Source organism: Moschus berezovskii, chromosome 20, assembly GCF_049115385.1.
Source record: "Moschus berezovskii isolate FMDL1 chromosome 20, NW_MosBer_1.0, whole genome shotgun sequence".
NCBI lineage: Eukaryota > Metazoa > Chordata > Mammalia > Artiodactyla > Moschidae > Moschus > Moschus berezovskii.
Genome location: NC_142479.1, coordinates 27599375 through 27611553, shown reverse-complemented (window position 1 = coordinate 27611553; position 12179 = coordinate 27599375). Strand labels below are relative to the sequence as shown.

Genomic DNA, 12179 nt, shown 5'->3' with positions numbered 1-12179 from the left:
ATTCTTGCCTGGGCAGTCCCAAGGACAGAGGAGCCTGGAGAGCCACAGTCCATGAGGTCACAAAAAGTCGGAGACACGACTGAGCAACTGAACAGCAGCATTGTATGCAAAGAGCTTTCAAGTGGCCACTCTGGCCCATGCCAAGTAGCAAGCTATGCTGAGCTGGTCCCTGGCTCCCTACAGGACTGCACTGCCCCATTCCTCTTTCGGGCTCCAGCTGGCTTCGGAATTTCCATTGGCCACTTCCAAGGCCATGTCCAACCTCATCTCACCCCACCCGTTCAACAAAGGGTTTATCACTGGGTCTTCCCAGAGTTGGATTTCGTGAGCCCAACACAGGGGATCAACCCATGCAAGGTTAGAATCAGTCACACAATGCATGCAGTGTGACCATGCACGTGTGTGTGCCTAGTGAGTCATGTCAGCCCTTTGCAATCCTATGGACTGTAGCCCTTCAGGCTCTTCTGTCCATGGGATTTCCCAGACAAGAATACTGGAGTGGGTTACCATTTCCTCCTCCAGGGGATCTTCCAGATCAGGGATCGAACCTTTGTTTCCTGTATTGACAAGCAGATTCTTCACCACTTGAGCCATCAAGGAAACCCATAGTGTGACCATAGGAAAAGGCAAGAGTGACTTTAATGACAATTCAAAAGATAGGACACACATTCCTGAGTTCCTGTGTAAGGCTGGGGTGCAGCCAGGATTCTAACGGTCTCTTGGGCTCCCTTGGAAAACCCCTCTCTCACCCCCCACCCCGCCTGTTTTTCTTCCCTTCCAAGGTGGAATCAGGCATGCAGCCCTGTGCAACAGGAGTTACAGCACCTCTGTACCCTCTCTGAACCCTCCCACGTCCCCAGGAAAGAACTTCGGAGTCAAGCAGTCCCAGTTCAGATCCCAGCTGCCACTCTCTAGATGTGTGACTCAAGGCAAGTACTTCACCTCTCTGAGCATCAGTTGCCACAAAGAAAGAGCGTTAACAATTCTGACCCTATCTCCCGGGATTGAGGATTAAATGAGATAATGCAACTAGAACGACTTGTGTTTTGCCTGACTCACAGGAGGCGCTCAGTAAATGGAAATTGGAACGATTATGCTCAAGTCTCCACCTCCCAATCGATTGCTCTGTTTCTCCATGCTCCATGCCTGATGTCAGCTCTGTGCCCAGCAGGAAACGAACCCAGCATAGCCCTTTTCCCCCCAGCTGGTCTCCACCCTCAGTCTCTGAGGGTCAGGGCAGCCATACGTGGCTGGGGACAGCTGCTGGTTCCATTAGTGGCCAGGGAAAGGAGCCGAGACACACACTCCCCTAAGAACTGGGTTTTATTCCACTTCACCCGCCAGCAGGGCCAGCAAGGGGCAGAGGGGGAGGGAGGCGGGGAAGGACCAGGAATGCCTGCTGCCCTTTGCCCATGTCCCCAAAACGAGCAGCTCAGAGACTCCAGCCTGACTCCAGACCCCCGAGACACTGCCAGTTTCCTCCACCAGCTCCCAGGAAGGGATCAAGCCATCAGACGATGCGTGTGACTGCTCGCTGGGATGACCACACCCAGGGCCTCAGCTCACAGGAAGGAAAGGATTCCCTGGACTCCTGAAACATCAGTTCACATCTTCTGCTGCCTCACCCTGGGACTTAGAAGTGCAGACGTGCATGAAGCTTCCTGGGGATTCGGCTTTGCTGCACTGGCTCTGGGTCAGAGTCTTGTAGGCCAGGCCATAGATGGCTGTGATGAGAAAGCAAGCATCATCACAGCCTCTGTGGGAGGAGGAGCCCAAGCAGACCAGAAGGAGCAGGAACGACGAGATGAGGAGTCCTAGGCAGGTGAGGATAGAGCTCCACAGCAGCAAGAAGGAGGGGGACAGCTATGGGAACAAGACCCCTTCCCAGAGGAACCTTTATCCCAGAGGAAGTGGCTTCCCAAATGGAGATACCAGACAGGCCCTTGATCATGAGTGGATAAGAGCCAGGATCAGAGGTCAGAGCCTGGCCGGCAGCTCGGCTGAGTCCCCACAGTCCCCCTTCCCTGGAGACAGAGTTCATGCTGTTCTGTGCACAGCAGAGGGTACAGGAAGTACAGGGGCTCCAGACGATCCGGGAACAACCTGGCAACCTGGCCAGGGACCCCCTCCTGGCATCACTGGGTGGTGGGGAAGGGAGGCATGCAGACACTTTCTGCACAGTTAGGGAAAAGGGCCTGGGCTCTGTGTACGGCACTGGGACAGGCCAGATAAGAAGTGTTGCCCACGAAGGCTCAGAAGAGGGCCTCCCGGCTGATGAGAGAGAGGCAGCAACATCATCCAGAGGGCTGGTGGGATCCTCCAAGGGCAAGGCCAGGGAGGCAGAGCCCAGGTAGGGGACCTGGAGCGGCCAGCCCTGACTAGAGCTAGACCATCAGCCTCTTTCCTGCAGGGACTCCGTCTAGTCACCTTCCTGTGCTCGGCATAGAGATAGAGCCACTTAAATATTCACAGAGGGAATGAATGAATGAACGAAGGAACAAATGAAGGAGCAGAGACCGCGAGAGCGAAGGCTACCAGTGCTGGGGCTGTGCCTTCCTTTCCTGCATCCTCAGAGCACGTCCTGTTGGACTCAAGTGCCCGGCTATGCCGGTTCAGCTCAGTCCTGCCCTCACGTGTCTTGGGTCCAGGACTCAACTCTTCGGCAACCTGCTGTTACCAAGAGAGTGCCAGGCTGGGAGTCATTCACACAGTTTGCCTCCTAACTCTGTTTCAGATGCATATGAGGCCCTGAACCAGCCACCTGAGGGCTTTGGGCACTTAATCAGTAAACAGTGGGATCGGACATGATGGTTCTCTCAAGGGCCCTTACAGGGTGAGTGCCCTCGGCTTCCGGAAGACACAAGAAAGGTGCTCATCCGTGCATGGTCCCAGCACTCTCCTGTGTCACTTCACTTCCTTCTCACTGCAGCCTTGTGAGGTGAGCACCCGAGACAGAACTGGTGCCTGAAACACCCTCTGCTCCCAGGGGAGCCCAGCATGGGCGCCAGGCACGCTGGGGGTGCATGGCAGCATTTATCAGGCCCCTAGCCCATAGGGCTGGAAAGGACCTTGAGTGATCTGGTCCAGCCTCATGCCAACTGTAGATAATTCAGTTCAGAACCACAAACACTTATTAAGTGCCTGCTGTGTGCCAAGCACCATGCCAGGCACCTGGGGGCCCAGGAAAGGATCTGCAAAGAAAGTCCTGGGTGCCCTTCCTTCCTCTTCCTCCTGCTGGGCTGATGCTGAGAGCTGACCCTCCACCCCGGTGGGCAAGGCACCCCCAGGCTGGAGAAGAATGCCCAGGACCAGGATGGGTGCTGAGCCCTCCCCAGCAGAAGGGAGCTGGGCGTCCTCTCGGCAGGAGAAGGCAGCTGACACCAGCCGTGCCGCGCATCACCAGGCAGACAGGCTCAGAGGGGAAGACAACAGCTTCCTAACAACAAGTATTAGGAGATAAGCTATTAGAGGCATCCTATTGGGCTCTCTCTCCGTGGGCATCGCCAAGGCACCCGCCAGCCACCAGCATGCCTCCACAGCCAATTATGCATCCTCATATATTCTGTTCCCCCAGCCCGAGCTGGCTTGTGACTGCCAGCAGCACTGGGCTCTGGCAGTTAGGTAGGGACCCAATGACAACAGGGCAGGGGATGGCAAAAAACACCCTTCTGCAGGGAGCAAAGGGGCAGGGGAGGGGTGTCCTTCTCCTTCCTCTGGGAAAGCACTTTGCCAAATCCGCTCTCAGAATAATAGGGAAAGAGGCGATGGGGAAGGGAGAGGGGTGCGAGGGCTGGCTCCGCTTGGAGATGAAATCGTCCTTGGTCTCCTCTCCAGACTCCATTAAGCATTCTGGAAGAGATGAGAAGTGATTATGGAGAGAGAGAGAAGGGGAGAGAGCGCGCCTGTGGGAGAGAAAGAGGGAAGGAAAAAGCGGGGAGGAGATCTGAGTGCGCCCGGGCACGCGTGCGCGCACACACACGCGCGCGCGCGCGCGCACACACACACATACACACAAACACAGGCACAGATCCCCTTATCTGATTAAGGATCCAAGGGAAGTCGAAAAGCTTCTGGAAAATTAAAATGACCCACGGGGTTAACCAGGCAAGATCTGCAGGCAGATTATGGAAACCAAGTCGAGTGGGGATTTCCTTTGCTCAGGGCGAACTCCCCAGGTTCTGTTCCTTAGGCCAGAAGGACGGCAATTCAGCCAGAGAAGGAGAGCTTAGGGCAGTATCTGCCTTCATCAGGCCTCCCATTTTCATCCAGGCTGGCCCTGTGGCTGCGACTGGGACCCACACCCTTTGCTCTGGAAGACAGGATACCAGGTGGAGAATGGGAACAAGGATGGGGGTGCTCTGTTCCACCCAGAGTCATGAGAGATGGATGCTGGCTCCTCCTTCATTCCCTGATGGCTGCTCTGAGAACGCTGGTTTCTCAGTCATGTCTGCCTGGAGCCCGCCAGGCCCCTCTGTCCATGGGGATTCTCCGGGCAAGAATACTGGAGTGGGTTGACATTTCCTTCTCCAGAGGATCTTCCCAACCCAGGGATCCAACCCGGTCTCCCTTACAATATTGTTACAATATTTGTTACAATATTGCTTCTGTAGTTTGTGTTTTGTTTTGCTTTTTTTTTTTTTTTGGCTGTGAGGTATGTAGAATCTTAGCTTCCTGACCAGGAAGTGAATCCTCACCGCTTGCACTGGAAGAGGAAGTCTTAACCTTTGGACAGCAGGCAAAGTCCTAGGACTAGAAGCTTTAGAAAGGCCCCTTTAGCCCTGGCACTCCAGGGTTTTAGGACAGCCCGAGGGTGGGGCTGCAACCCTCCATAGGAAGCTGAGTTGGTGGATCCACTGATTTTCTGTCCCAAAAGAATGGAAAAGGTGACAATGAGGTGAGTTGCTCGGGGGGCCACCAACCCAGGCCTGGGTTAACTGGGGCAGGAGAAAGTTTAAAAGCCACAGATGACATCGGCTTAAAATAAGAGCAGCCTCTCCATGGTGCCTGTGGAGCTGTTTGCCAAGCTCTGTAACATATTTGCAAACACTCCAGAATACACATATTAGGAAGCTAACAAGTTGCCTGGCATTGAAACCATATTATACACTGTCAGATATACTTAATATGCATTTGCAATGGTTCTCTTTTTCTCCTCTGACTTGCAGCAGCAAATTTTGCTTACTTTTTTGAAGAGTCTATTTCCCAAGATGCTACAATCAGCCAGTGGTTATGAACTCGGCAACTTGGCCAGGCTTGGAGCAGTACCGTGTACACCATTAGCACGCAATGGATGCTTCTGGGGGCAAATTACACTCTCAGCAGGGATGACCTTGGGCTCTGTGGTCACCTGGAGCTGCCAAGGACTACAGCTGCACTTTAAATTTCTCTCCCTTGGAGAATGCGGTAAGAACCTTGGCTTTATTAGCTCTGGAAACATGATTTCATCCACTCAGAGAACTTCTTGTTTCTTGGCAAGTCACTCCTGGAACCGTCCTAGCCCAGCCTGAAGCCCTAAGTGTTGGATTTCTCAAATCCAGAGAAATAGGAATGCTGCAGCTCTGGCTTTCCCCCTTATTAGCTGCAGGAATGTCTTTTATGCTTCTAAGCCCCAGATTTCTGAGTTGTGATAGGAAGGTGTTATCGGCCATTTTCAGAGTTGCTGTGAGGATTTCATGAGCTTGTAGCAGGGAAGGCATTTGTATTTCCTTATTTAAACATGCACACACTCTTGTGACACACAGTAAGTGGATGACCCTTATATGCCAAGCGCTGTGCTTGAATGAAGGGGACAGACACTGCAGATGAGGTGGCTGTGGGGGTCCATGGAAGTGATGGGATGAGGTAGTGGTTGGGGGCAGGGGGGAGCAGGAGGAACCGGCTTGGGAGATAGGTCTCAGGAAGAGGGGAAGTAGGGGGACATATAAGATAAAGACCAGGAGTCCAACATGCACACCTGGGAATACTGGGGACCACATGGAGCCTGGGAATACGTGGAAAGGAGCAGAGTGGGGGTGAGGGAGAGAATATTCAGTGAAGGATATTCTGTGGTCCAAAGGGGCTTGAGGCCAGATACCCAGGTGGAACAGTCAAGAGGCAGCTGGATAAATACATCTGCAGCATGAAATCAATGCCTAGGTTGGTCTTTGGATTCAAGAGTCCTTCAAATTCAGGCAGCTGAAGCCAGGGACTAGATGAGGTCTTTCTGGAGTGAAGAGGGGGTATCAGGACCAAGGACAGAGCCAGTGGGCAGATCAGCCTCCGCAGGTGAGAAAAGGAGGCGGGCAGGGAATGCTCTCAGATAGGACCAAGAAGACTAGGCCTGGGAGAAACACAATCGAGACACAGAGAGAGAAATGCAAGAGCTGCTGCACTTTTTTATTAATATCATCTGTCACCCCAAACCCGTGGAATATAAGCTCCATGATGGCAGGGGTTTGTTTTGTTTTTTCTTTCATTCATTGCTTTATCTCTCGTATCTAGAATTATACCTGTCACAGAGTAGGGACTCAACAAAATTTACTGAATGAATGAATGAAGCTGAAGATGAAACTAGATGGTTCCTGTTGAAATCGGTGACCAGGTCATTACTAGCCTTCGCTGGACAAGGCTTGATGGGGACAGAAGGCTGGCAGCAGTAGGTGAGAAGATGGAGTAGGGTGAGAAAGAGTGGTGATGGGCAGAGAAAGCAAGGTTGAGCAAACACATGATTCAAGGACTCAGGAGACTTACACACATTCTTGCGTAGAAGAGAGGGAGCCAAGGAAGAGAGCAAGTTTGAAGATGCAGGAGAGAGAGTAAGAAGAGTAATTGATGGACCCAAGTCCCAGCAGATGCAGAAAGAAGTATAAATTGCCGAGCCAGTAAATCAGAGTATGGTCTCCTGTTAATCCTGGTATTATGGGAAGAGACAAGGCTATAGAGGCAGGACTGGGTTTGAGTGGTCCCTCACCTATCCCATCCTTTACTGGCTGGATACTGTGTGGGCTATTTAACCTTTCAAAGCCTCAGTTTCCTCACCTGAATAATAGCGGTAAAAATTCCCACCTCCTCTATTGCTGGGGGGTTAAACGAGAGAATTCATTTAAGCACCTAGCTCATGGAGCTCTCACGACAAATGCCAGCTCCCCTTTCCTTTACTATCTGTTTGATTAAGAAGGAAATTTGGCAATACTTCTTTTGACTTCATCAGCCAACACCAGGGCATCCTTTTCCTGAATACTGCTCCTGAATGGAATTGATGGTTCAGGCCCTCTAAGACTGTCCCTGCAGTGGGAGGAAGAAGGATACGAAATGCTCCCCTTCTGCCAGCATCTGAGCAATGAGTGCAAGGTACCAAAGCCAGTATTCTTGCCTGGAGAATCCCATGGACAGAGGAGCCTGGCAGGCTGCAGTCCATGTGGCTGCAAAGAGTCCGACATGACTGAGCGACTAAGCACAGCACACCAAAGCCAATCTGGCCAGGAGGACCCTGTGAGGCTGAAGAGGGTTGTTGAGTCCACTAATGTGACCCTCCGTTGCCACTTTCCCCAGAATGGCCACGCCCTAGGGCCCCAGATGCTAGGAGGTTGGGTTTTGGCTCAGATATTTCTGGTTTTGCCTCCCAGCCCTGCCCCTTAACCAGATGCACAGACTTGGGTAAGCCCTTTATCTTCCCTGAGCCTGACAACAATCCTGCAGGGCAGAATTTATAGTCTCATTTTACCTATGGAGGAATTGAGATTTGAAGAGGTAAAAAAAAATTTACTCAGGATCACATAGCATATTAGTCTAGGTCCCAGCAGGAAACTGATGGCCAACTGAAACTGAAATAACTTGAGGAAAGTATAATGAAAGGTTTATTTAAAAAGGCATGGTCAGGGCATAGGAAAACCATAAGGGATATGGAAGTACCTTGGGGCAGGTAAATACTGGTGCTCTTACCTGAAAGGGAGAGAGCCACAGCCCAAAGACGGAAAGGGTTGTGTGGAGAGGGCCACATAGTAAGACCCATGAGCTTTAGCTGAGGGACCCCAGAGGGAAGAAAAACTCCAGGTTTGCTCTCCTCCCTCCCTCTCATCTCCTGCTCATCCTTTCCATGAGATGAGCCCACAAAGAAGTCAGGAGGCAGTGGAGCTCCTGGTGCCATCTGCACAGGTTGACGCAGTGAATCTGGAGGGCAAATGGAAGACATCCAGCACACAAAGATAACTCTGAAATGGCAAAGCAAGAATTTGAATCAGGGTTATCCGACCCTTTCCACTACAATGCCATTTCCTATAGATCCTCAATAAATGGTCATTGAATGATTGAAAAGGGATGAATAGATACATGGGTTCATGGATGGATAGATAAATGGATGGATGGATGGACAGATGGACAGAATGATGGATACTTGAGTGGATAGGTGGGTAGGTGGGTAAGTGGATGGTTGGGTAGATGGATGGATGGAAAGATGGATGGATGGATGGATGGACAGCCTGATGGATACTTGAGTGGATAGGTGGGTAGGTGGATGAGTGAACAGCTGGGTGGTTGAATGGATGGATGGGTGGAAGAATGGATGGTTGGATGAGTGGTTGAATGGATGGATGGGTGACTGGATAGATAACTCCAACAGCCTTCATTCATGTGACTCTGACTTATCTTGTCATCTGACTAGCAATAAAAGGCTTGACAGAAGGTTTATTTCTAAGCCATAAATGGATTCTAAGAATAAAAGCCTTCTTACCAGTTTCTAAGTCGTTGTAGGAGTTGCTTGTCTCTCTCTCTGGCCTCTGGCTCATTTTTTCTGCTGCTGCTGCCATCACTGAAGCTGCTGCTCTTGCTGGAGCTGTTCCTTTCTCTAAGATCTGAGCCTCGAGTCAGGCCAAGCAGCTTGTAAACAAAGTGAAGAGAAGGCAGAGGTCAGAGGGGTTGCCGCCCTTGCTCCCCTGGGGCTGGAGCACAAAGCCGAGTGAGCCAGCCCCTCGCTTAGTCCAAGGGAGCTATGGGGATGGAAGAAGGAGGGAAGTGGGAAGGCAGGATGTTTGCTATAATTATTTTCATTGATTTGTCTACTTGGATCCCAAGTGCTGTGAAGCTGTTGTGACATTTAATAAAAATAATTCAAGGTAAAAATACCTCTTCCTCTGTGGTCCCTCCTCCTTTATCAACACCAGCTCAGCTTTCATTTCCCCTTTCACTCAGGCCACTGCCTCCCACCTCAGGTGCTCTGGGTTTCCTAAAACAAGAAGCAAGTGAAGGTAGAACCCTACCTTTGGCAAAAGGCCTGATGTCCTGGAGTCTGCAGCTCTGGATCTGAGACTCCCCTGCTCCCAGCTTGCTGGCTGGTGACCCCAGGCAGGTCACTGACCCTGTCCGAGTTTTAGTCGCCCTATCTGGAAAATTAGGAAACAAACTGAACGTGGAACGTACTAATTTGGAACCAGCAGTCCTAGACTGGATTCTTCTAAGGGAAAGGGGCATGCCTTCCACACCATTTTCTGCAGACCTGGTTCCTGAGTTCATTTCTGATCTCTGGCATTTGAGCACCAAAGGAACCCCCATACTACTGTCTCTTGTTTTCATCCTTCCTTTTGTTAATTCACTGTGAAACAACATTCAACCCATTATACAGAGAGGAAAAACTGAGGTGCTAAATGGTAATTATTGCTTCCTCGCCTTTCCCACCAAGTATCCGCCTGACACTGTAAATCTGTAGGTTTGTGTCCTGACAAGGACTCTTCCCTAGAGGATTATTGAGGCAACTGAAGCTCAGAGAGGTTAACGCTGCTGCCTAAAGATGTTCAAGCAGAAAGTGGTAAAGTTGGACGCTATCTCAGGTGACAGTGACCTTGGAGCCCAGGGTGCTCACCTCAGGCTCTTGCTGCCTGTCCATGGTGGGTGGTTAATGTTTAGTCTCTCAATCATGTCCAACTCTTTTGCAATCTCATAGACTGCAGCCTGCCCAGTTTCTCTGTCCATAGCACCTGCAGCAACAGTACTGGAGTGGGTTGCCATTTCCTTCTCCAGGAGATCTTCTTGACCCAGGGATCGAACCCAAGTCTCTAGGCAGATTCTTTACCACGGAGCCACCAGAGATACCCCCTTGGTGGGTTAGGCTGAGCCTAAACCCAGGCCCCCTGACTTCCAGGGAGAAAAGCTCTAAGACATACCCTGACTCAGCAGAGCGAAGGCAGGGAGCTGGGTTGGGAAAGCCTCCTCATTCAGGGAGTCTTCTGAGTGCTGCTGCTGAGCCATCCCAGGCTGTCAGGGGAAGATGTAATCAGGGTGACCTCATATGTTTCACAGATTCATTAAAGTCCGTGTTCTGGGGTAAATGACTGCTTTCCCCCAGTTCTGCTGAAAAGAAAATCAATCGCCTCCTTGTAGATTTAGGATGGGATAGCTGGCAATTAGAAAACACTTCCCCAAGCAGGCACTGGGGAAAGGGGTCTCCTCCCATTCATTCTATCAGTGACACCCTGGCTGAGCCTCCCAGCTTGCAGGAGGCCGGGATGTCCTGGGCTGGGTCCAGGGATGTGGCTGCATTCTCATTGGGTGCCCCGGGCTCTCAGTCCCATCTCTGCTGCTGAGGCTGCATCTGGGGGCCTCCACTCTCTTTCTCCCCACACCCCCACCACCCCCATCCCTGCCCCATCAGCTAATGGATTTTTCTCTGTACAGAGAGATTTACTAAACAACGGAACTAGGACGCATTAAGTCTGCGGGTTTGGAGGTTTGTTTTAGAGCAATTCTTGCCCGGAGAGCTGGCCGCTGAAATTAAGATGCATTCTTCTCAGCAAATATTGATTTCAACTAGAAGCAAATCCGAGAACTCACTGCTCACTGGATTTAAGTGCAGGCAGCTGCAGTTTGGACTGTGGGAGGGGTTGCCAGGGGCTCCCCACCTGAGGCCTCAGAGATGAGGGTGATGAACATTCAGAGTTAAGCAAGACCCAAAAATCCACCCTCAAATATACCAAACAGGTGCTAACTTTGAGCTTCACAGTTACTCATGTTTATTTCCAAATGAGGAAAATGATTATCATCCCATATATACTGTGAGCATACCCGATACATACAATTCTATAAAAGATGAAACTCATACATACAGGCACAGTGACAGATACAAGACTTTATGCTTTCATCCCAAACTGGAACCCAAAGCTCCCTTTCTCCAGGAAGCTTGGCTCAGCTAACTTCATCTTTCTTCTCGTTTTCCACCAGAATTTTCAGCAACCAAGAAATGCATGTCCACATATTTCTTCCCTTCGTAGCATTGTTCTGCATTGCTTCGGCTCCTCCAAAAAACTTCCCAGGGCCTGGGGCCACTTATATATCTTCAGCATCTCACGCAGCAGCTAAGGTCTACAGTGGAAGGAGTTTGGGGCTTTTTTAGAAATGAAGTTAGTCAAGCTAAGATCTTGATCCAGCTTAGGAACCTTCTCTCTGTGGGATGTGGGCAAAAGCCTTTCCTCTCTGGGTCTCGGTCTTCTCATTTCTGAAAAGCAGAGAAATAGGATTAGGCTAGACAGTCTTGGAGAATTTTCTCAGCTACCAAAAATAGAATGTAGCTACTGTGGTTCTTAGTTCTAGAAAATATACGCACCACACCCCCACCCCCAACCAACCTTCTCAATATTTGTCAGGGTTCTTAGATGGAGTAACCTTAAAACAAACATTTCCCCTCACTCTCTCAGACAGGGAAGCAAAGTTCTTAGGATGCATACACATTTTTTTTTTTTGAGAGTTATGTTTTATTCGGTGGGAAGTTTTAGGAATTCAAACCCAGGAGGCAGCATCGTAAGTAACCCCTGAGAGGACCACTCCAAGGAAGCAAGAGTGGAATAAAAACAAAAGAGGCAGCAATTTTGATAGAAAGACATTTGAACTCTTCACTAAAGAAAATAGAGGGATGGCAACGTCTGAGAGGAAAAAAAATTTTCCTTCGACCCTTCACCGTTCTTTTGGTTGGTCTAAGAATTAAACTGGCATAAGACAGATTAATAGGAGAAAATCAAATTTAATGATATACATACAGGGAATTCACACATGAGAGATTCTAAAGATAGTCAGGTCAAATGGAGCATTTATGTCATTCTAGACTAAGTGACGCAGCAGCAGCAGCAGACTAAGGGAGGAGAAGGCAATGGCAGCCCACGCCAGTACTCTTGCCTGGAAAATCGCATGGACAGAGGAGCCTGGTGGGCTGCAGTCCA

General features: G+C 50.4%; 1 long non-coding RNA gene across 1 annotated transcript; it reads right to left on the bottom strand.

The window, feature by feature from the left end:
- Positions 1-1243: 1243 nt before the first annotated feature.
- Positions 1244-9047, bottom strand: LOC148774657 (uncharacterized). The gene is made up of 3 exons (XR_016035396.1): positions 8708-9047; positions 7921-8189; positions 1244-3849 (listed from the first exon to the last, which is right to left on the bottom strand). It is a non-coding gene; the product is annotated as an uncharacterized LOC148774657 (long non-coding RNA).
- Between the last annotated feature and the right edge of the window lie 3132 nt (positions 9048-12179).